Consider the following 21,848-nt stretch of genomic DNA (forward strand, 5'->3'; position numbering starts at 1 on the left):
GATATCAGGGGGCGATATCAGGGGGGGATATCAGGGGGGCGATATCAGGGGGGGCGATATCAGGGGGGCGATACCAGGGGGGCGATATCAGAGGGGGGCGATATCAGGGGGGCAATACCAGGGGGGCGATACCAGGGGGGCGATATCAGGGGGGCGATACCAGGAAGGCAATATCAGAGGGGGGCGATATCAGGGGGGCGATATCAGAGGGGGGCGATACCAGGGGGGCGATATCAGGGGGCGATATCAGGGGGATATCAGGGGGGCGATATCAGGGGGCGATATCAGGGGGGGATATCAGGGGGGCGATATCAGGGGGGGCGATATCAGGGGGGCGATACCAGGGGGGCGATATCAGAGGGGGGCGATATCAGGGGGGCAATATCAGGGGGGCGATACCAGGGGGGCAATATCAGAGGGTGATATCAGGGGCAATATCAGGGGGCGATATCAGGGGGGGCGATATCAGGGGGGGGCGATATCAGGGGGGCGATATCAGGGGGGCGATATCAGGGGGGGATATCAGAGGGGCGATATCAGGGGGGCGATACCAGGGGGGCGATATCAGGGGGCGATATCAGGGGGCGATATCAGGGGGGGATATCAGGGGGGCGATATCAGGGGGGGATATCAGGGGGCGATATCAGGGGGGGATATCAGGGGGGCGATATCAGGGGGCGATATCAGGGGGGTATATCAGGGGGGCGATATCAGGGGGGGCGATATCAGGGGGGCGATACCAGGGGGGCGATATCAGAGGGGGGCGATATCAGGGGGGCAATATCAGGGGGGCGATACCAGGGGGGCAATATCAGAGGGTGATATCAGGGGCAATATCAGGGGGCGATATCAGGGGGGGCGATATCAGGGGGGCAATATCAGGGGGGCGATACCAGGGGGGCGATATCAGGGGGCGATATCAGGGGGGGATATCAGGGGGGCGATATCAGGGGGGTGATATCAGGGGGCGATATCAGGGGGGGATATCAGGGGGGCGATATCAGGGGGGCGATATCAGGGGGGCGATACCAGGGGGGCGATATCAGGGGGGCGATATCAGGGGGCGATATCAGGGGGGGATATCAGGGGGGCGATATCAGGGGGGGATATCAGGGGGCGATATCAGGGGGGGATATCAGGGGGGCGATATCAGGGGGGATATCAGGGGGGTATATCAGGGGGGCGATATCAGAGGGTGATATCAGGGGGGCGATATCAGGGGGGGATATCAGGGGGCGATATCAGGGGGGGATATCAGGGGGGCGATATCAGGGGGGATATCAGGGGGGGATATCAGGGGGGCGATATCAGAGGGTGATATCAGGGGCAATATCAGGGGCAATATCAGGGGGCGATATCAAGGGGGGCGATATCAGGGGGGCGATACCAGGGGGGCGATATCAGAGGGGGGCGATACCAGGGGGGCAATATCAGTCGGCGATATGACTTTTGTCTTCACTTATTGTGCTGAACCGTCTCTCGGCACAAATAAAGGCCCCACACCATTTCTTTGCCTGAAATGTTCCACTGAACGGCATTAAACTCATCCAAGTGGAAAAACAGGTCAGAGTTACAGGTCAGGTGTGTGGAGAAGCGAGCCCACACACATTAAGTATGCATGTTTTTTAAAGGTAAAATGTACTGAATAAACCTTCAAATCATTAAATTAGATAAGATGTAATTTAATGAAGGTTTCTCCAGTGTCACATAACCTGTTGCTGCAGGTCGAGTGAAGTAGAAGCATTTTAGACTCAGATTATGACACATGACATCATACGTGTGTGTGTTTTACATGCCTCTTAATGTCTTGGTTGAGGTTCAAATACTGCATGAAGGAAAGTGCAGAAATATACCCTGTTTTTTATTTATTTTGGATTATATACTTGATTCTCCAATATCTATTTGGATCTACCACCCGCCCTCCCTCGTGATCAGGGTAATGCGGAGCGACAGGTGGGGCGGGCGGACAGGACGGGCTGTGGGTGAGCGCCCCGGGACGATGGATGACACTGGGACACAGCGGCTGCTCAGATTAACACTCCGAGGCGGCTCCGTGAAATCTGCGGCGCACCACCATCTTTAGCAGGGGCCGCGCCTCACCAGAGAGCGACCGCATGGGGCCCGCGCAGCGCTGGAAATGCTTTGGAGCCAAAAGATTATCTACAGCACGTGCCGAGTCAGTGAGCCCGGGGTTACAAGAGATGGAGCTGCAAATGTCCCCTCAAATGTCCCCTCAAATGTGCAGTAAGTCCGTTCAAGGCCTCAGTGTTACTACAGAGGATGAATACTTCAATCATGACTTTAAATTGAGCTTTTTGGGGCATGTTTTCTGCCGTGCTTTACAGTATTCATTCAACTGTGTCGATATGTTTGATAATGAGTTACTTAATTATCATATAAGGGTGAATTTACTGGAATGTGCGGTATAACGTTAACATTAACAACGTAATGCAACATGTTTTGATTTCTAATGTTTAATAAATCAGAATAAAACATATAAGCACAATAAAGCTAAAGAAAAAAAACGAATGCCATTTACAATCTGATGGAAACAGCTTGAGCTTGAGCATTTATATTCTCCTGAGCTCAAATGAGTCCTGACAAAATGGAGAAGTTATAACTGAAACATGGAAAATGTAAAGGCCCAGCTCATCTCATGCTATTTATGAGCCTGTTTGGCAAGACTTCCAAACGCAGTGCAATAATCGTCAAACCATAAAGTGCAGTGACCAATAGTTCCCTTTATTACAGTTGTAAATGATGGCGTCAGTGTTTATGACTTCCTTCTGTCTAAAATAAAAAAGGTTTCTCTTCAAGCCAGAATCCATCTGTTTCACTCTGGAAAAGCTCCTTGCACGAAATTGCATCATTCAGAATTTCACCTGTTTGTTTTTCGGCTGTGGCCCGATTGTTGCAGTTTCACCTCATTTAAAGTTTACTCCCAATTTTACATCAACTCCTAGTTCGAAAGGTCAGGAGTGAGTAAATGAGAGAAAGTGTGTGACCGTCAGAGGAAACGGATTATTGTGTGGGATTAGGAACGATCTGACAAAATGTCTGATATTTGATAAGATAAAAGCGTCTCATCAATATTCTGAACATATTCTGAAGGAGGACGACAGAATCACATGCAAGTTTACATATATATATTTCACTCTGGTTATTAACATTCAGTTTGTTGTTATGTAAGCGGAGGAGTAACTTAGAAGAACACGAAAGTACACGAGTATCAAACATCAAGTGGATATTTAAGATATTCATCTCAAATGTCATAAATGTATCTGTGTCCACAGATTAAATAATCTGAGTAAATAAGAGTAAATAAGTACATTATATTCATAGAGTTCCTTTCCTCCAGCCAGGCTCACTACGTGCTCCACAGATTAAAATAACAATAAAGAAGATAAAACTAAAACTAACCTAAACTAACTATAAAGTCTCATTCCCGAGCTCCTTCTGTACCACACAGATCCTTTGCAGTTCAATAGTCCTTGTTTAGAACTTTTATAGTAATAGTGTTGTCCCATATTAGACCTGGTTTAGCACTAATTTAGACCTAGTATAGATCTGGTGGTACTCAAATATTTTCTTAGTTGGGACTTGATGTGAAAAGTTGGAGAACCATTGAGGGAGCTCCTGTCTAAATAAGAGGGCTTTTATTTTAAATGGATTAGGAGGAAGAATAAAGAAGTAAACATTGAAAAACAATAAAGATTTCTAAGAATCAATGAAGGAACTGGAGACGTTTGATTTAGTTCTAAATAATATATGACCAATGAACTAATTATTTTCATGCATCACTGAAATAAACACATCTGACTGCACAGTTCTGCTTGGGTTTGGCTCCAGGGGCGATGGAGGGCCTCCACTGGACCATACTGGACCATACTGGACCATACTGGATCATACTGGACCATACTGGACCATACTGGAGACTGGACCATACTGGACCATACTGGACCATACTGGACCATCATACTGGACCATACTGGACCATCATACTGGACTATACTGGACCATACTGGACCATACTGGAGACTGGACCATACTGGACCATACTGGACCATACTGGATGTTGTTGGCGGTGTTGTTGGCGGTGTTGTTGGCGGTGTTGTTGGTGGAGTTGTTGGTGGTGTTGTTGGTGGAGTTGTTGGTGGTGTTGTTGGTGGTGTTGTTGGTGGAGTTATTGGTGGTGTTGTTGGTGGAGTTGTTGGTGGTGTTGTTGGTGGTGTTGTTGGCGGTGTTGTTGGCGGTGTTGTTGGTGGTGTTAGTGGAGTTGTTGGTGGTGTTGTTGGTGGAGTTGTTGGTGGTGTTGTTAGCGGTGTTATTGGCGGTGTTGTTGGCGGTGTTGTTGGCGGTGTTGTTGGCGGAGTTGTTGGTGGTGTTGTTGGTGGAGTTGTTGGTGGTGTTGTTGGTGGTGTTGTTGGTAGTGTTGTTGGTGGAGTTGTTGGTGGAGTTGTTGGTGGTGTTGTTGGTGGAGTTGTTGGTGGTGTTGTTGGTGGTGTTGTTGGTGGAGTTGTTGGTGGTGTTGTTGTTGGTGGTGTTGTTGGTGGAGTTGTTGGTGGTGGTGTTGTTGGTGGTGTTGTTGGTGGTGGTGTTGGTGGAGTTGTTGGTGGAGTTGTTGGTGGTGGTGTTGGTGGTGTTGGTGGTGGTGTTGTTGGTGGTGTTGTTGGTGGAGTTTTGGTGTTGTTGGTGGAGTTGTTGGTGGTGTTGTTGGTGGTGTTGTTGGTGGTGTTGTTGGTGGTGTTGTTGGTGGAGTTGTTGATGGTATTTTTGGTGGTTGTGTTGTTGGTGGTGTTGTTTGTGGAGTTGTTGGTGGTGTTGTTGGTGGTGTTGTTGGTGGAGTTGTTGGTGGTGTTGTTGGTGGTGTTGTTGGTGGTGTTGTTGGTGGAGTTGTTGGTGGTGTTGTTGGTGGTGTTGTTGGTGGAGTTTTTGGTGGTGTTGTTGGTGGAGTTGTTGATGGTGTTTTTGGTGGTGGTGTTGTTGTTGGTGTTGTTGGTGGAGTTGTTGGTGGTGTTGTTGGTGGTGGTGTTGGTGGAGTTGTTGGTGGAGTTGTTGGTGGAGTTGTTGGTGGTGGTGTTGGTGGTGTTGGTGGTGGTGTTGTTGGTGGTGTTGTTGGTGGAGTTTTGGTGTTGTTGGTGGAGTTGTTGGTGGTGTTGTTGGTGGTGTTGTTGGTGGTGTTGTTGGTGGAGTTGTTGATGGTATTTTTGGTGGTTGTGTTGTTGGTGGTGTTGTTTATGGAGTTGTTGGTGGTGTTGTTGGTGGTGTTGTTGGTGGAGTTGTTGGTGCTGTTGTTGGTGGTGTTGTTGGTGGTGTTGTTGGTGGAGTTGTTGGTGGTGTTGTTGGTGGTGTTGTTGGTGGAGTTGTTGGTGGTGTTGTTGGTGGTGTTGTTGGTGGTGTTGTTGGTGGTGTTGTTGGTGGTGTTGTTGGTGGGGTTGTTAGTGGTGTTGTTGGTGGAGTTGTTGGTGGTGTTGTTGGTGGTGTTGTTGGTGGAGTTGTTGGTATTGTTGGTGGAGTTGTTGTTGGTGGTGTTGTTGGTGGTGTTGTTGGTGGTGTTGTTGGTGGAGTTGTTGGTGGAGTTATTGGTGGTGTTGTTGGTGGAGTTGTTGGTGGTGTTGTTGGTGGAGTTGGTGGTGTTGTTGGTGAGGTTGTTGGTGGTGTTGTTGGTGGTGGTGTTGTTGGTGGAGTTGTTGGTGGTGGTGTTGTTGGTGGTGTTGTTGGTGGTGTTGTTGGTGGAGTTGTTGGTGGAGTTGTTGGTGGAGTTGTTGGTGGTGGTGTTGTTGGTGGTGTTGTTGGTGGAGTTGGTGGTGGTGTTGTTGGTGGAGTTGTTGGTGGTGGAGTTGTTGGTGGTGTTGTTGGTGGTGTTGTTGGTGGTGTTGTTGGTGAAGTTGTTGGTGTTGTTGGTGGTGTTGTTGGTGGTGTTGTTGGTGGAGTTGTTGGTGCTGTTGTTGGTGGAGTTGTTGGTGCTGTTGTTGGTGGTGTTGTTGGTGGAGTTATTGGTGGTGTTGTTGGTGGAGTTGTTGGTGGTGTTGTTGGTGGTGTTGTTGGCGGTGTTGTTGGCGGTGTTGTTGGCGGTGTTGTTGGTGGAGTTGTTGGTGGTGTTGTTGGTGGAGTTGTTGGTGGTGTTGGTGGTGGTGTTGTTGGTGGAGTTATTGGTGGTGTTGTTGGTGGAGTTGTTGGTGGTGTTGTTGGTGGTGTTGTTGGCGGTGTTGTTGGCGGTGTTGTTGGCGGTGTTGTTGGTGGAGTTGTTGGTGGTGTTGTTGGTGGAGTTGTTGGTGGTGTTGTTAGCGGTGTTGTTGGCGGTGTTGTTGGCGGTGTTGTTGGCGGTGTTGTTGGTGGAGTTGTTGGTGGTGTTGTTGGTGGAGTTGTTGGTGGTGTTGTTGGTGGTGTTGTTCGTGGAGTTATTGGTGGTGTTGTTGGTGGAGTTGTTGGTGGTGTTGTTGGTGGTGTTGTTGGCGGTGTTGTTGGCGGTGTTGTTGGTGGTGTTGTTGGTGGAGTTGTTGGTGGTGTTGTTGGTGGAGTTGTTGGTGGTGTTGTTAGCGGTGTTGTTGGCGGTGTTGTTGGCGGTGTTGTTGGTGGAGTTGTTGGTGGTGTTGTTGGTGGAGTTGTTGGTGGTGTTGTTGGTGGTGTTGTTGGTGGTATTGTTGGTGGAGTTGTTGGTGGAGTTGTTGGTGGTGTTGTTGGTGGAGTTGTTGGTGGTGTTGTTGGTGGTGTTGTTGGTGGAGTTGTTGGTGGTGTTGTTGTTGGTGGTGTTGTTGGTGGAGTTGTTGGTGGTGGTGTTGTTGGTGGTGTTGTTGGTGGTGGTGTTGGTGGAGTTGTTGGTGGAGTTGTTGGTGGAGTTGTTGGTGGTGGTGTTGGTGGTGTTGGTGGTGGTGTTGTTGGTGGTGTTGTTGGTGGAGTTTTGGTGTTGTTGGTGGAGTTGTTGGTGGTGTTGTTGGTGGTGTTGTTGGTGGTGTTGTTGGTGGAGTTGTTGATGGTATTTTTGGTGGTTGTGTTGTTGGTGGTGTTGTTTGTGGAGTTGTTGGTGGTGTTGTTGGTGGTGTTGTTGGTGGTGTTGTTGGTGGAGTTGTTGGTGGTGTTGTTGGTGGTGTTGTTGGTGGAGTTGTTGGTGGTGTTGTTGGTGGTGTTGTTGGTGGAGTTGTTGGTGGTGTTGTTGGTGGAGTTGTTGATTGTGTTTTTGGTGGTGGTGTTGTTGGTGGTGTTGTTGGTGGAGTTGTTGGTGGTGTTGTTGGTGGAGTTGTTGTTGGTGGTGTTGTTGGTGGTGTTGTTGGTGGAGTTGTTAGTGGTGTTGTTGGTGGAGTTGTTGGTGGTGTTGTTGGTGGAGTTATTGGTGGTGTTGTTGGTGGAGTTGTTGGTGGTGGTGTTGTTGGTGGTGTTGTTGGTGGAGTTGTTGGTGGAGTTATTGGTGGTGTTGTTGGTGGAGTTGTTGGTGGTGTTGTTGGTGGTGGTGTTGTTGGTGGAGTTGTTGGTGGTGTTGTTGGTGGTGGTGTTGTTGGTGGAGTTGTTGGTGGTGGTGTTGTTGGTGGTGTTGTTGGTGGTGTTGTTGGTGGAGGTGTTGGTGGAGTTGTTGGTGGAGTTGTTGGTGGTGGTGTTGTTGGTGGTGTTGTTGGTGGTGTTGTTGGTGGAGTTGGTGGTGGAGTTGTTGGTGTTGTTGGTGGAGTTGTTGCTGGTGTTGTTGGTGGAGTTGTTGGTGGTGTTGTTGGTGGTGTTGTTGGTGGAGTTGTTGGTGGTGTTGTTGGTGGTGTTGTTGGTGGAGTTGTTGGTGGTGTTGTTGGTGGAGTTGTTGTTGGTGGTGTTGTTGGTGGTGTTGTTGGTGGTGTTGTTGGTGGAGTTGTTAGTGGTGTTGTTGGTGGAGTTGTTGGTGGTGTTGTTGGTGGAGTTATTGGTGGTGTTGTTGGTGGAGTTGTTGGTGGTGGTGTTGTTGGTGGTGTTGTTGGTGGAGTTGTTGGTGGAGTTATTGGTGGTGTTGTTGGTGGAGTTGTTGGTGGTGTTGTTGGTGGAGTTGGTGGTGTTGTTGGTGGAGTTGTTGGTGGTGTTGTTGGTGGTGGTGTTGTTGGTGGAGTTGTTGGTGGTGGTGTTGTTGGTGGTGTTGTTGGTGGTGTTGTTGGTGGAGGTGTTGGTGGAGTTGTTGGTGGAGTTGTTGGTGGTGGTGTTGTTGGTGGTGTTGTTGGTGGAGTTGGTGGTGGTGTTGTTGGTGGTGTTGTTGGTGGAGTTGTTGGTGGTGTTGGTGGAGTTGTTGCTGGTGTTGTTGGTGGAGTTGTTGGTGGTTTTGTTGGTGGTGTTGTTGGTGGTGTTGTTGGTGGAGTTGTTGGTGTTGTTGGTGGAGTTGTTGCTGGTGTTGTTGGTGGAGTTGTTGGTGGTGTTGTTGGTGGTGTTGTTGGTGGTGTTGTTGGTGGAGTTGTTGATGGTGTTTTTGGTGGTGGTGTTGTTGGTGGTGTTGTTGGTGGAGTTATTGGTGGTGTTGTTGGTGGAGTTGTTGGTTGTGTTGTTGGTGGTGTTGTTGGCGGTGTTGTTGGCGATGTTGTTGGTGGTGTTGTTGGTGGAGTTGTTGGTGGTATTTTTGGTGGAGTTGTTGGTGGTGTTGTTAGCGGTGTTGTTGGCGGTGTTGTTGGCGGTGTTGTTGGCGGTGTTGTTGGTGGAGTTGTTGGTGGTGTTGTTGGTGGAGTTGTTGGTGGTGTTGTTGGTGGAGTTGTTGGTGGTGTTGTTGGTGGTGTTGTTGGTGGTGTTGTTGGTGGAGTTGTTGGTGGAGTTGTTGGTGGTGTTGTTGGTGGAGTTGTTGGTGGTGTTGTTGGTGGTGTTGTTGGTGGAGTTGTTGGTGGTGGTGTTGTTGTTGGTGGTGTTGTTGGTGGAGTTGTTGGTGGTGGTGTTGTTGGTGGTGTGGTTGGTGGTGGTGTTGGTGGAGTTGTTGGTGGAGTTGTTGGTGGAGTTGTTGGTGGTGGTGTTGGTGGTGTTGGTGGTGGTGTTGTTGGTGGTGTTGTTGGTGGAGTTTTGGTGTTGTTGGTGGAGTTGTTGGTGGTGTTGTTGGTGGTGTTGTTGGTGGTGTTGTTGGTGGAGTTGTTGATGGTATTTTTGGTGGTGGTGTTGGTGGTGGTGTTGTTGGTGGTGTTGTTGGTGGAGTTTTGGTGTTGTTGGTGGAGTTGTTGGTGGTGTTGTTGGTGGTGTTGTTGGTGGTGTTGTTGGTGGAGTTGTTGATGGTATTTTTGGTGGTGGTGTTGTTGGTGGTGTTGTTGGTGGTGTTGTTGGTGGAGTTGTTGATGGTATTTTTGGTGGTGGTGTTGTTGGTGGTGTTGTTGGTGGAGTTGTTGGTGGTGTTGTTGGTGGAGTGGTTGGTGGTGTTGTTGGTGGTGTTGTTGGTGGAGTTGTTGGTGGTGTTGTTGATGATGTTGTTGGTGGTGTTGTTGGTGGAGTTGTTGGTGGTGGTGTTGTTGGTGGTGTTGTTGGTGGAGTTGTTGGTGGTGTTGTTGGTGGTGTTGTTGGTGGTGTTGTTGGTGGAGTTGTTGGTGGTGTTGTTGGTGGAGTTGTTGGTGGTGGTGTTGTTGGTGGTGTTGTTGGTGGTGGTGTTGGTGGAGTTGTTGGTGGAGTTGTTGGTGGAGTTGTTGGTGGTGGTGTTGGTGGTGTTGGTGGTGGTGTTGTTGGTGGTGTTGTTGGTAGAGTTTTGGTGTTGTTGGTGGAGTTGTTGGTGGTGTTGTTGGTGGTGTTATTGGTGGTGTTGTTGGTGGTGTTGTTGGTGGAGTTGTTGATGGTATTTTTGGTGGTGGTGTTGTTGGTGGTGTTGTTGGTGGAGTTGTTGGTGGTGTTGTTGGTGGAGTGGTTGGTGGTGTTGTTGGTGGTGTTGTTGGTGGTGGAGTTGTTGAAGTGTTGTTGGTGGTGTTGTTGGTGGTGTTGTTGGTGGAGTTGTTGGTGGTGGTGTTGTTGGTGGTGTTGTTGGTGGAGTTGTTGGTTGTGTTGTTGGTGGAGTTGTTGGTGGTGTTGTTGGTGGAGTTGTTGATGGTGTTTTTGGTGGTGGTGTTGTTGGTGGTGTTGTTGGTGGAGTTGTTAGTGGTGTTGTTGGTGGAGTTGTTGTTGGTGGTGTTGTTGGTGGTGTTGTTGGTGGAGTTGTTAGTGGTGTTGTTGGTGGAGTTGTTGGTGGTGTTGTTGGTGGTGTTGTTGGTGGAGTTATTGGTGGTGTTGTTGGTGGAGTTGTTGGTGGTGTTGTTGGTGGTGTTGTTGGTGGAGTTGTTGGTGGAATTATTGGTGGTGTTGTTGGTGGAGTTGTTGGTGGTGTTGTTGGTGGAGTTGGTGGTGTTGTTGGTGGTGTTGTTGGTGGAGTTGTTGGTGGTGTTGGTGGTGGTGTTGTTGGTGGAGTTGTTGGTGGTGGTGTTGTTGGTGGTGTTGTTGGTGGTGTTGGTGGTGGAGTTGTTGGTGGAGTTGTTGGTGGAGTTGTTGGTGGTGGTGTTGTTGGTGGTGTTGTTGGTGGAGTTGGTGGTGGTGTTGTTGGTGGTGTTGTTGGTGGAGTTGTTGGTGTTGTTGGTGGAGTTGTTGCTAGTGTTGTTGGTGGAGTTGTTGGTGGTATTGTTGGTGGTGTTGTTGGTGGTTTTGTTGGTGGAGTTGTTGGTGTTGTTGGTGGAGTTGTTGCTGGTGTTGTTGGTGGAGTTGTTGGTGGTGTTGTTGGTGTTGTTGTTGGTGGTGTTGTTGGTGGTGTTGTTGGTGGAGTTGTTGATGGTGTTTTTGGTGGTGGTGTTGTTGGTGGTGTTGTTGGTGGTGTTGCTGGTGGAGTTGTTGGTGGTGTTGTTGGTGGTGTTGTTGGTGGAGTTGTTGGTGGTGTTGTTGGTGGTGTTGTTGTTGGTGTTGTTGGTGGTGGTGTTGTTGGTGGTGTTGTTGGTGGAGTTGTTGGTGGTGTTGTTGGTGGTGTTGTTGGTGGAGTTAATGGTGGTGTTGTTGGTGGAGTTATTGGTGGTGGTGTTGTTGGTGGTGTTGTTGGTGGTGTTGTTGGTGGAGTTGTTGGTGGTGTTGTTGGTGGTGTTGTTGGTGGAGTTGTTCAAATCAAATCAAATCAATTTATTTTTGTAAGGCCCAAAATCACAACAACAGTTGCCTCAGAGGGCCACAGGGAGAAATGAATCAACAATGTCTGTGGTGGCGATGGAGTCAGACAATGTCTGTGGTGGCGAGGGACGATGTCCCAGGGTCCTCTGTCCTTAGACTCTCCTTCTCGGCCAGGAAAAACTACAAAAAAACCTCTTTGGGAAAAAAACGTAGAAACCTGGAGGAGTTCCAGTGAAGGAGAGATCCGACTCTCACAGACGGACAGACGGACACGAGGAGACTGGAGCTGGACCTACTCTTCAGGCAGATGAGGGACCGACTGAGGCGAGCTGGACCCACTCTTCAGGCAGAAGAGGGACCGTCTGAGTTAAGCTGGACCCACTCTTCAGATGAGGGACCGACTGAGGCGAACTGGACCCACTCTTCAGGCAGAAGAGGGACCGTCTGAGGCGAGCTGGACCCACTCTTCAGGCAGATGAGGGACCGTCTGAGTCGAGCTGGACCCACTCTTCAGGCAGATGAGGGACCGTCGGAGGCGAGCTGGACCCACTCTTCAGGCAGAAGAGGGACCGTCTGAGTTAAGCTGGACCCACTCTTCAGATGAGGGACCGACTGAGGCGAACTGGACCCACTCTTCAGGCAGATGAGGGACCGTCGGAGGCGAGCTGGACCCACTCTTCAGGCAGAAGAGGGACCGTCTGAGGTGAGCTGGACCCACTCTTCAGGCAGATGAGGGACCGTCTGAGTCGAGCTGGACCCACTCTTCAGGCAGATGAGGGACCGTCGGAGGCGAGCTGGACCCACTCTTCAGGCAGATGAGGGACCGTCGGAGGCGAGCTGGGCCCACTCTTCAGGCAGATGAGGGACCGTCGGAGTCGAGCTGGACCCACTCTTCAGGCAGATGAGGGACCGTCGGGGGCGAGCTGGACCCACTCCTCAGGCAGATGAGGGACCGTCCACACAGGGCAGGGACCACTTCACCAGGGGAGGGGCATCTGGGTCCACAGGTCCTCAGGAGTGAGAGAAAGAAAAGAAGGCGGTGAACAATTTGCAAGTGGAATCAAAAAATAAATATTGTTTGATAGCATAAGTAGTCAGAAGAAGAGGATAGTGCTCAAGCTGCCATACTTCCCCCAGCACAGTTACTCCTAGGGCAGCGTAGCTAAAGCTGTGGGTTTATGTTTCTGTTCCTAACTAGTCTGACCATAAGCGATTTCGAAGAGGAACGTTTTAAGCCTGGACTTAAATGAAGAGACTGTGTCAGCATATTTAACATGGGTCGGGAGCTGATTCCATAACATAGGAGCTTGGTAGTTAAACGCTCTACCTCCTACAGTACTTTTAGAGACTCTTGGGACCACCAGAAGGCCGGCATTCTGAGAGCGAAGAGCTCTGTTTGGATGATATGGTTCTATAGCATCTTTGAGGTAGGATGGGGCCATGTCATTTATGGCTTTGTAGGTCAAGAGTAGAATTTTGAATTTGATTCTGGACTCGACGGGGAGCCAGTGAAGAGACTTCAGCACTGGCGTAATGTGCTCTCTTCTTTTTGTTCCTGTTAGTAATCTTGCTGCTGCATTTTGAACCAGTTGAAAGCTTTTTATGGAGCTTTTAGGACACGCTGCAAGCAGGGAGTTACAGTGGTCTAATCTAGTCGTTACAAATGCATGGATAAGTTTTTCGGCATCACTTTTAGGCAGGATTCTTCTGATTTTGGCTATGTTGCGCAAATGGAAATAGGCTGTTTTACAAGCTTGATTTATATGAGCTTTAAATGAGAGCTCCTGGTCAAATAAGACTCCAAGGTTTCTTACAGTAGAACTGGAGGCTACACTGACATTGTCCAGTGTGACTATCTGCTCAGATAGACCGTCTCGTAGATGCTTACGGCCAAGCACAATGACCTCGGTTTTTTCAGGGTTAAGAAGCAGGTAGTTTAGTGTCATCCAGGTTTTTATCTCCTTCACACAAGCACTAAGTCTGTCTACTTGATCGCTCTGATCAGGTTTCATTGATAAATACAGCTGAGTGTCATCTGCATAGCAGTGGAAGTTAATGTCATGCTTTCTGATAATGTTGCCTAATGGCAGCATATAAAGAGTAAACAGAATTGGACCGAGTACCGAACCCTGTGGCACACCGTAAATTACTTTAGAGCTTGGTGAGGAGCTCTGGTTTACATTAACAAATTGGAACCTATCAGATAGATAGGATTTAAACCAGCTGAGGGCTGTTCCTCCAACACCTACATCTCATTCTAACTTCTGCAGTAGAATGTTGTGGTCAATGGTGTCAAACGCTGCGCTGAGGTCCAACAGAACCAGGATTGAGACCAGTCCATCGTCAGCGGCTAATAACAAATCATTTGTGACTTTAACTAGTGCAGTTTCAGTGCTGTGGTGGGCTCTGAACCCTGACTGGAAAACTTCAAATAAGTTATTGTCCTGCAGGTGGCGACAAAGCTGCTTTACTACAACTTTTTCAAGGATTTTAGAGACGAAGGGAAGATTTGAAATAGGTCTGTAGTTTACCAATAGGTCGGGATCTAGATTAGGCTTTTTCAGAAGAGGTTTAATGACTGCATGTTTGAAGGACTGTGGAACATAGCCACTTTGGAGTGAAGTATTTATTATATTAAGAATAGGGTCTATAATTAGGGGGAGAATGTCTTTGAGGAGTCTGCTTGGAATGGGGTCTAGGACACAAGTTGAGCTTTTAGAGGACATAATGGCTGAAGTTATCTCTGCTTGATCAACAGCTGTGAACCTTTCTAGGTTTACAGGTGGATGTATATGAGACGTTAGATTTACAGCTTGGGCTAGTTCAGGGCTAATAGCGGGGGTAATTTCATCTAATTTATCTCTGATTGTTTTTATTTTATTGTTAAAAAATAGGAGGAAATCATCAGAGCTAAGTGTAGCTTGGATTGAGGGCTCTACTGCACTGTGACAGTTTGTTAGCCTAGCTACAGTGCTGAAAAGGAATTTAGTGTTACTTTTGTTGACTTCTATTAGATTTGAATAATATCTGGTTTGGGCCTTACGCAGAGCCTGCTTATAGGACAGCAGGCAACTTTTCCATGCTTTTAGGGATTCTTCGGTGTGAGAGCGACGAAATAATCCCTCTAACTTTCTAACTCTTTGTTTATGTGAACGCAGTTCTTGGTTGTACCATGGGGAGGCGCGCTTTGGCCTAATGACCTTCTGTTTTAACGGCGCGACAACGTCAAGAGCAGACTTCAGAGAATTCATGGTCAAGTCGACACATTGATCACTTATACTGGGACTAAAGCTGTTCTCAGCAGGATCACATGACATGTCACTGAATATTGGCTCTATTATTTCTTTGAATTTTGAGATAGATTTTTCAGATATTGTCCTTTTCATTATAACTTTATTTTGTGGGACTGGATGATCTTTAAGAATAAACTGAAAGGTAATTAGGAAATTATCTGACAATATAGGGTTTTGAGGGAGGACAATGAGGTCACTAATCTCTGTTCCATACGTTAGGACAAGATCCAGAGTGTTCTTGTGAGTGTGAGTCGGTTTATTTACATTCTGAGTGAAACCAATGCTGTCTAACAAGGCGCTGAAGGCATTACTGAGAGCGTCATCACTCATGTTCACGTGGATATTAAAGTCTCCAACTATAACTATTTTATCCCAGGCTAACACTAAGTTTGATATAAAGTCAGAAAACTCTGTTAAAAACTCTGAATAGGGACCAGGAGGTCGGTAGATAACTATGAACAAAACTCCTTTTTGGTTTTTCATATTTGGACATGTGATCGACAGCATAAGGCTTTCAAATGAGTGAAATGCATTGCTAGTTTTAGGGCTCATGAGTAGGCTTGAGTGTGAGATCACTGCCACACCACCACCTCGGCCTGTGCTCCTGACAGTCTGAAAGTTAACATGGGTGGGTGGGGTGGACTCATTTAGTCTGACGTAGTCGTCTTGTTGAAGCCACGTTTCAGTTAGAGCTAGAAGATCTATGTTATAGTCACTAATTAATTCATTAACTAAGAGCGATTTGGAGGAAATTGCTCTAATGTTTAGCAGTCCACATTTTACGTGTTTATTCATTTGTGTATTTGTGTCATTTGTGATTGTTATTTTCCTTAAAAAAGTTGTTGGTGGTGTTGTTGGTGGAGTTATTGGTGGTGGTGTTGTTGGTGGTGTTGTTGGTGGCGTTATTGGTGGTGGTGTTGTTGGTGGTGTTGTTGGTGGTGTTGTTGGTGGAGTTGTTGGTGGAGTTGTTGTTTGTGTTGTTGGTGGAGTTGTTGGTGGTGTTGTTGGTGGAGTTGTTGGTGGTGTTGTTGGTGGAGTTATTGGTGGTGGTGTTGTTGGTGGTGTTGTTGGTGGCGTTATTTGTGGTGGTGTTTTTGGTGGTGTTGTTGGTGGTGTTGTTGGTGGAGTTGTTGGTGGAGTTGTTGTTTGTGTTGTTGGTGGAGTTGTTGGTGGTGTTGTTGGTGGAGTTGTTGTTGGTGGAGTTGTTGTTGGTGGAGTTGTTGGTGGTGTTGTTGGTGGTGGTGTTGTTGGTGTTGTTGGTGGAGTTGTTGGTGGTGTTGTTGGTGGAGTTGTTGGTGGTGTTGGTGGAGTTGTTGGTGGAGTTGTTGGTGGAGTTGTTGGTGGTGTTGTTGGTGGAGTTGTTGGTGGAGTTGTTGGTGGAGTTGTTGGTGGAGTTGTTGGTGGTGTTGTTGGTGGTGTTGTTGGTGGAGTTGTTGGTGGAGTTGTTGGTGGTGTTGTTGGTGGAGTTGTTGGTGGAGTTGTTGGTGGAGTTGTTGGTGGTGTTGTTGGTGGAGTTGTTGGTGGTGTTGTTGGTGGAGTTGTTTGTGGTGTTGTTGGTGGAGTTGTTGGTGGTGTTTTTGGTGGTGTTGTTGGTGGAGTTGTTGGTGGAGATGTTGGTGGTGTTGTTGGTGGAGTTGTTGGTGGTGTTGTTGGTGGAGTTGTTGGTGGTGTTGTTGGTGGAGTTGTTGGTGGAGTTGTTGGTGGTGTTGTTGGTGGTGTTGTTGGTGGAGTTGTTGGTGGTGTTGTTGGTGGAGTTGTTGGTGGTGTTTTTGGTGGTGGTGTTGTTGGTGGTGTTGTTGGTGGAGTTGTTGGTGGAGTTGTTGGTGGTGTTGTTGGTGGAGTTGTTGGTGGAGTTGTTGGTGGTGTTTTTGGTGGTGTTGTTGGTGGAGTTGGTGGTGGTGTTGTTGGTGGAGTTGTTGGTGTTGTTGGTGGAGTTGTTGCTGGTGTTGTTGGTGGAGTTGTTGGTGGTGTTGTTGTTGGTGTTGTTGGTGGTGTTGTTGGTGGTGTTGTTGGTGGAGTTGTTGATGGTGTTTTTGGTGGTGGTGTTGTTGGTGGTGTTGTTGGTGGAGTTGTTGGTGGTGTTGTTGGTGGAGTTGTTGGTGGTGTTTTTGGTGGTGGTGTTGTTGGTGGAGTTGTTGGTGGTGTTGTTGGTGGAGTTGTTGGTGGTGTTGTTGGTGGTGTTGTTGGTGGTGTTGTTGGTGGAGTTGTTGGTGGAGTTGTTGGTGGTGTTGTTGGTGGAGTTGTTGGTGGTGTTGTTGGTGGAGTTGTTGGTGGAGTTGTTGGTAGAGTTGTTGGTGGAGTTGTTGGTGGAGTTGTTGGTGGTGTTGTTGGTGGAGTTGTTGGTGGAGTTGTTGGTGGAGTTGTTGGTGGTGTTGTTGGTGGAGTTGTTGGTGGAGTTGTTGGTGGAGTTGTTGGTGGTGTTGTTGGTGGAGTTGTTGGTGGTGTTGTTGGTGGAGTTGTTGGTGGTGTTGTTGGTGGAGTTGTTGGTGGTGTTGTTGGTGGAGTTGTTGGTGGTGTTTTTGGTGGTGTTGTTGGTGGAGTTGTTGGTGGAGTTGTTGGTGGTTTTGTTGGTGGAGTTGTTGGTGGTGTTGTTGGTGGAGTTGTTGGTGGTGTTGTTGGTGGAGTTGTTGGTGGAGTTGTTGGTGTTGTTGGTGGTGTTGTTGGTGGAGTTGTTGGTGGTGTTGTTGGTGGAGTTGTTGGTGGAGTTGTTGGTGGTGTTGTTGGTGGAGTTTTTGGTGGAGTTGTTGGTGGTGTTTTTGGTGGAGTTGTTGGTGGAGTTGTTGGTGGTGTTGTTGGTGGTGTTGTTGGTGGAGTTGTTGGTGGAGTTGTTGGTGGTGTTGTTGGTGGAGTTGTTGGTGGTGTTGTTGGTGGAGTTGTTGGTGGAGTTGTTGGTGGAGTTGTTGGTGGTGTTGTTGGTGGAGTTGTTGGTGGTGTTGTTGGTGGAGTTGTTGGTGGAGTTGTTGGTGGTGTTATTGGTGGAGTTGTTGGTGGAGTTGTTGGTGGTGTTGTTGGTGGAGTTGTTGGTGGTGTTGTTGGTGGAGTTGTTGGTGGTGTTTTTGGTGGTGTTGTTGGTGGAGTTGTTGGTGGAGTTGTTGGTGGTGTTGTTGGTGGAGTTGTTGGTGGAGTTGTTGGTGGTGTTGTTGGTGGTGTTGTTGGTGGAGTTGTTGGTGGAGTTGTTGGTGGTGTTGTTGGTGGAGTTGTTGGTGGAGTTATTGGTGGTGTTGTTGGTGGTGTTGTTGGTGGAGTTGTTGGTGGAGTTGTTGGTGGTGTTGTTGGTGGAGTTGTTGGTGGTGTTGTTGGTGGAGTTGTTTGTGGAGTTGTTGTTGGTGTTGTTGGTGGAGTTGTTGGTGGTGTTGTTGGTGGAGTTGTTGGTGGAGTTGTTGGTGGAGTTGTTGGTGGAGTTGTTGGTGGTGTTGTTGGTGGAGTTGTTGGTGGAGTTGTTGGTGGTGTTGTTGGTGGAGTTGTTGGTGGAGTTGTTGGTGGAGTTGTTGGTGGTGTTGTTGGTGGAGTTGTTGGTGGTGTTGTTGGTGGAGTTGTTGGTGGTGTTGTTGGTGGAGTTGTTGGTGGTGTTTTTGGTGGTGTTGTTGGTGGAGTTGTTGGTGGAGTTGTTGGTGGTTTTGTTGGTGGAGTTGTTGGTGGTGTTGTTGGTGGAGTTGTTGGTGGTGTTGTTGGTGGAGTTGTTGGTGGAGTTGTTGGTGTTGTTGGTGGTGTTGTTGGTGGAGTTGTTGGTGGTGTTGTTGGTGGAGTTGTTGGTGGAGTTGTTGGTGGTGTTGTTGGTGGTGTTGTTGGTGGAGTTTTTGGTGGAGTTGTTGGTGGTGTTTTTGGTGGAGTTGTTGGTGGAGTTGTTGGTGGTGTTGTTGGTGGTGTTGTTGGTGGAGTTGTTGGTGGAGTTGTTGGTGGTGTTGTTGGTGGAGTTGTTGGTGGAGTTGTTGGTGGTGTTGTTGGTGGAGTTGTTGGTGGAGTTGTTGGTGGTGTTGTTGGTGGAGTTGTTGGTGGTGTTGTTGGTGGAGTTGTTGGTGGTGTTGTTGGTGGAGTTGTTGGTGGAGTTGTTGGTGGTGTTGTTGGTGGAGTTGTTGGTGGAGTTGTTGGTGGTGTTGTTGGTGGAGTTGTTGGTGGAGTTGTTGGTGGAGTTGTTGGTGGTGTTGTTGGTGGAGTTGTTGGTGGAGTTGTTGGTGGTGTTGTTGGTGGTGTTGTTGGTGGAGTTGTTGGTGGAGTTGTTGGTGGAGTTGTTGGTGGTGTTGTTGGTGGAGTTCTTGGTGGAGTTGTTGGTGGAGTTGTTGGTGGTGTTGTTGGTGGAGTTGTTGGTGGTGTTGCTGGTGGAGTTGTTGGTGGTGTTTTTGGTGGAGTTGTTGGTGGAGTTGTTGGTGGAGTTGTTGGTGGAGTTGTTGGTGGAGTTGTTGGTGGTGTTGTTGGTGGAGTTGTTGGTGGAGTTGTTGGTGGTGTTGTTGGTGGAGTTATTGGTGGTTTTGTTGGTGGAGTTGTTGGTGGTGTTGTTGGTGGAGTTGTTGGTGGAGTTGTTGGTGGAGTTGGTGGTGTTGTTGGTGGTGTTGTTGGTGGAGTTGTTGGTGGAGTTGTTGTTGGTGGTGTTGTTGGTGGAGTTGTTGGTGGAGTTGTTGGTGGTGTTGTTGGTGGTGTTGTTGGTGGAGTTGTTGGTGGAGTTGTTGGTGGAGTTGTTGGTGGTGTTGTTGGTGGTGTTGTTGGTGGAGTTGTTGGTGGAGTTGGGATGATCGGGAGCCAAACCTTTCATAGCAGCTGAAGAAGAAGAAACTGTGAGGAAACTCCAGTGTGTTGAGAAGCGCCATAATAAATCTGATGCATTGAGATTAACGCCCTCTAATCTTCTGATCTTTCCACCCGAGTCTGTAAATGTCGTGGCACAGGATGTTGAACACATTTGAACACTTGATTTTCACCGTTTGATTACATTTAATAGAGACCACATCACTTTCACCACATTCTCCTATATTTCCATTTCCAGCGGTTTCATCCAGCAGCAGTTCTTACCCTTAGGTCGGGTGTGGGGCCAATTTCTCATCATCGTCTATTTTAAATCCAACAACATTTCAGAACAAATCTTCCCATTAAAACATGTGCATTTTCTTTGGGTTTCGTCCCAATAAAGCCAAGCTGCAGTCAACGTGCTAATGGACAGAACAGTGTTGTGTGGCCATCGGCAACAAACAATCAAACAGTCTAAAGTGTTAAAGTTCTATAAATTACACAGTTACTATATTAGCAAATTTATTTCAATTTCTTTCAAAAACTACTATGTGAGTTTACCAGTGCCTAAAACTTTATGTTACAGTTTTTTACAATTGAATAAACACAATTTTGATTGTTTTGTTTTAATTAGCAAAACCCTTCACACAATTAGCACAACCACAAACCCAATTAACAAAACACCTTATCTCCTTTGCAAAATGAAACACTCTTGTAAAAACTACACACTATTTGCTCAAAACCATATTTTTATACCATATGAAACACAACCGTTGCATATGACTTAACCATGTTTGCACCAGTTACACACCAGTTACACACCAGTTACACACCAGTTATACACCAGTTATACACCAGCTACACACCAGTTACACACCAGTTACACACCAGTTATACACCACTTATACACCAGTTACACACCAGTTACACACAGCTACACACCAGTTATACACCAGTTACACACCAGTTACACACCAGCTACACACCAGTTACACACCAGTTATACACCAGTTACACACCAGTTACACACAGCTACACACCAGTTATACACCAGTTACACACCAGTTATACACAAGTTACATACCAGCTACACACCAGTTACACACCAGTTACACACCAGTTATACACCAGTTACACACCACTTACACACAACTACACACCAGTTATACACCAGTTACACACCAGTTACACACAGCTACACACCAGTTACACACCAGTTATACACCAGTTACACACCAGTTACACATCAGTCACACACCAGTTACACATCAGTTACACACCAGTTACACACCAGCTGCACACCATTACACACCAGCTACACACCAGTTACACACCAGTTATACACCAGTTACACACCAGTTACACACCAGCTACACACCAGTTATACACCAGTTACACACCAGTTACACACCAGTTATACACCAGTTACACACCAGTTACACACCAGTTATACACCAGTTACACACCAGCTGCACACCATTACACACCAGCTACACACCAGTTACACACCAGTTATACACCAGTTACACACCAGTTACACACCAGCTACACACCAGTTACACACCAGTTATACACCAGTTACACACCAGTTATACACCAGTTATACACCAGTTATACACCAGTTACACACCAGCTACACACCAGCTACACACCAGTTATACACCAGTTACACACCAGTTACACATCAGTTATACACCAGTTATACACCAGTTATACACCAGTTATACGCCAGTTACACACCAGTTACACACCAGTTACACACCAGTTACACACCAGTTATACACCAGTTATACACCAGTGACACACCAGTTACACACCAGTTATACACCAGTTATACACCAGTTACACACCAGTTACACACCAGTTACACACCAGTTATACACCAGTTACACACCAGCTACACACCAGTTACACACCAGTTATACACCAGTTACACACCAGTTATACACCAGTTATACACCAGTTACATACCAGTTACACACCAGTTACACACCAGCTACACACCAGTTATACACCAGTTATACACCAGTTATACACCAGTTACACACCAGTTACACACCAGTTACACACCAGTTATACACCAGTTATACACCAGTTATACGCCAGTTACACACCAGTTACACACCAGTTATACACCAGTTACACACCAGTTGCACACCAGTTACACACCAGTTATACACCAGTTACACACCAGTTACACACCAGTTACACACCAGTTACACACTGCTGTTGAAAACCTTAAACACTTTGGGCTGGGATTTGCACAACTGGAAACACAATGTCTGCTCACACTTTGTGCACAACAACACACACAGTGAACACTACACACACAGGACACAAGACTAATGCTGTTGACAACGTCATTTATCTTTTCCATAAACTCGAGCCAACATGGTGAAAAAAAACATTTCCCAATTTTCATGAACATTACATTTTATCCAGTACAAAAAAGAACCCCCCAAACTCCTCCCCCTCTTCCTCCTGCTTGAAGTCTTCCTCCTCCTCTTCCTCCACCTCCACCTCTACCTCTACCTCTACCTCCACCTCCACCTCCACCTCTGGCACGGCCTCTGCCTCCTTCTTCTCATCCTCACTCTTCCTCTTCCTCTTCCTTCCATTTTGGTTCAGTTTGGTGAACTCACCTGCTGCATTTTTAAAGTGCTTAAACCTGATTGGTGCGTCTATAATTAAGCGATCTTGTGTTTGCGCCTGATGACAGTGTTCAATGGATTGGCACATGGGTGTGGTCATTTGGCACATCATGGGTGTGGTCATTTGGCACATGGGTGTGGTCATTTGGCACATGGGTGT

General features: G+C 47.5%; 1 protein-coding gene across 1 annotated transcript in view; it reads right to left on the reverse strand.

Moving 5' to 3' along the window:
- LOC140353517 (secretory phospholipase A2 receptor-like) overlaps positions 1-21,848 on the reverse strand; it is a 43,367-nt gene that overhangs the window by 18,955 nt on the left and 2,564 nt on the right. The window lies entirely within an intron of this gene.

The sequence above is a fragment of the Eucyclogobius newberryi genome, unplaced genomic scaffold, assembly GCF_026437365.1.
Source record: "Eucyclogobius newberryi isolate DKJ021-1_F unplaced genomic scaffold, fEucNew1.0.hap1 SCAF_9, whole genome shotgun sequence".
NCBI lineage: Eukaryota > Metazoa > Chordata > Actinopteri > Gobiiformes > Gobiidae > Eucyclogobius > Eucyclogobius newberryi.